The sequence below is a fragment of the Engraulis encrasicolus genome, chromosome 7 (genome assembly GCF_034702125.1).
Source record: "Engraulis encrasicolus isolate BLACKSEA-1 chromosome 7, IST_EnEncr_1.0, whole genome shotgun sequence".
Lineage (NCBI taxonomy): Eukaryota > Metazoa > Chordata > Actinopteri > Clupeiformes > Engraulidae > Engraulis > Engraulis encrasicolus.
This window is the reverse complement of record NC_085863.1, coordinates 26,116,878-26,119,377: the sequence shown is the minus strand read 5'-3', so window position 1 is coordinate 26,119,377 and position 2,500 is coordinate 26,116,878. Positions and strand designations below refer to the sequence as shown.

General features: G+C 46.3%; 1 protein-coding gene and 1 long non-coding RNA gene across 2 annotated transcripts in view; one reads left to right on the top strand and one right to left on the bottom strand.

Annotated features, from left to right (window-relative positions):
• Positions 1-2,500, top strand: part of LOC134452659 (serine/threonine-protein phosphatase 2A 56 kDa regulatory subunit beta isoform-like) — a 54,721-nt gene that overhangs the window by 21,432 nt on the left and 30,789 nt on the right. The window lies entirely within an intron of this gene.
• Positions 1-2,500, bottom strand: part of LOC134452066 (uncharacterized) — a 3,698-nt gene that overhangs the window by 242 nt on the left and 956 nt on the right. The window contains exons 1-4 of the long non-coding RNA XR_010035352.1: positions 1,853-2,500; positions 1,538-1,630; positions 1,039-1,207; positions 1-792 (exon numbers count right to left, since the gene is read on the bottom strand). The exon at positions 1-792 is cut by the window's left edge and continues 242 nt beyond it; the exon at positions 1,853-2,500 is cut by the window's right edge and continues 956 nt beyond it. This is a non-coding gene — a long non-coding RNA (uncharacterized LOC134452066). The remainder of the gene's footprint in view (positions 793-1,038; positions 1,208-1,537; positions 1,631-1,852) is intronic.

Below are 2,500 nucleotides of genomic sequence, written 5' to 3'. Positions count from 1 at the left end.
TGACATGAAATACAGACTGATACATTCAATAAATACAGTCACACAGAGACACAAACAGTGTGCAATAAGAAGAGTAACATACTGATGGACAATAAATACACAAACACAGTGGACACACACACACACACATGGCAGGAGGAGATCATACAGGTGATGTGAAGATGCTGAATATAAGGTGCAATGAGTAAAGTGTAAGTGGCATGGTGAAAGAAGTGTTCATGGAATATCCTCCAGTGTCCTTGGAATATTCATGTGGTTTTCTTCAGAACGTTGAGGAGACTGATGGCTTGTGGAAAGAAGCCGTTTCCCAGTGTGCTTGTGCGGCACCGCATGCCGGGCTAGCGCTTCCCTGATGGTAGTAGGGAGAACAGTCTGTATGCTGGATGAGTTGTGTCTTTATGATGTTCATTGCCCTCTTGGAACAGTGTGAAGTGTACAGATCCTGAATGGCTGGTAGGGGTGATCTTATGAGCTTTTCTGCCGAGCTCACCACACTCTCTGTACTGCCTTCTAGTCTTCAGCTTGACGGCTGCCATGCCAGACAGAGAGGCTGCTGGTCAGGATGCGCTCAATGACACCCCTGTAGAAGGTGGTGAGTGCCGATGTGGGGCGGTCGGCTCTTCTCTCATCCTTCGCAGGAAGTGGAGTAGTGTCTGTGCCTTTTTGAGATGGTGGAGCCATGTGGTGCAGTTGGCAGAGGAGGAGCGGCACAGTGGTTGGTGCTGGGTTGATCAGGTTCAGAACCAAAGTTGCTGGTGTCATCAGCCCTCCCTCTGAAAACTGGCTCCGTGCCTGTCAAAAAAAAGGCATGCTAATGTTATGAATGAAAATAAAGACAAAAACAAGCACCCCCTATCTACCTACAGAAAGACATGACCATGTGCATATGCTTGTGCACACGCCCCCCCACACACTGCTACTGTCTTAAAGTGTGGCACGCAGGCACGCACGCAGGCAGGCACGCACACAGGCACGCACGCAGGCCTATTCTCCCCCCTTTGCCTCAAGTCAAGTGTGCATTTTAGAGGTTGGCCTCACCTGCACATGTGTGAAGAGCAGGGAGATGGGAGGTTGAGGATGACGAGGCAGGGCAGGAGGTTCTCCTTGTGAGCTGCCCTGGTCCTGATGCTGATTGCCCATCACCATGCTGTGGCTTATCAAACCCATTACTGGCATATCGATGCTGAACAGGAACGACTGCTTCCATCTGCACACATGCATGCACACACACACACACACACACACACACACACACACACACACACACACACACACACACACACACACACACACACACACACACACACACGAGAGGGTATACATAGAATACACTACATAAAAATCACACCCATCATTTTAATGCAGAACACCAGGCTGAAGAGATACAGAGCTTCTGGCCTGTACAGGGGTCACTACTACTGTGCCAGTGTTTTGTATTATCCTCTATACACAAGTTCTGCTATAAATAAACACAGCACATGAAGGAATTACTGTATTGGTCTAGTGCAGAACAAAACAGATTCAGTGATTTACTCACCACTGTGTGCAAGTTTCTGTGTTCAGCTCAGGTGGAAGCCTCCATCACAACATGTTGGTACTGACATCAACCATCTTTCAGAAAACTGTCTGCCTGTCAGAAATAGCAAAATTATGTTACCACAACAAGGTAGTATCTTAAAGATACCCTTAACCAAAGGCAGACGGACACACACTGCTACTGTCTTGGTTCTAGGACACACACACGCCCTTTAAGGGTCACATGTATAATGACCGGGTTCTCACTCACTCGCACACTTTTTTTCTCCTACTTTTGCCTCAGACAATGCAGTGAGTTTTTAAAAATTGGCCTTACCTGCACATGTGTGAAGGGCAGGAAGAGAGGTTGAGGATGGAGCTGCCAGTCAGGAGGTCCAGAGCTGTCCTGGTCCATCACCATCATGTGGATCATCAACCCCAACTTCTTATATCTGCGTGCACACATTCTCTCTCACACACACACACACACACACACACACACACACACTTGGAGAGATACAGGTTGTATGGCACATCAGGAGGCAGGGGTATTGTTGCGCTCTAGATGTTTAGAAATAAGTAGGTGCATGGACCCAAAAAGTAGACTTCAATGTGGGAGCACACTAAAGACACTAAGGTCAAGTCACTACTCTCTGATGGCAGCAACCTGAAACGTCTGCTATAATCTGCTCTGAGAATTGTTTAAAAAAAAAAAAATCTGCTTGTGCTTGACCTTAGTGTCTTATTTAGTGTGTGAACCTGCTCCCACATTGAACTATATGGCACATTTAAAATCAGACCCAATGACAAGTCAAGTCAAGTCGGTTTTATTTTCAATTTCTTTACATGCACTGGTCAAGAATTGAAATTACGTTTAACACCAGGTTTGACAAATATGACACCTCCGACTTTCAGTGCTATTCTATACATCTTTGCCTCAAAGAAACACAACTGATAGCTCAAATGATGAAACAGACGTCCACAA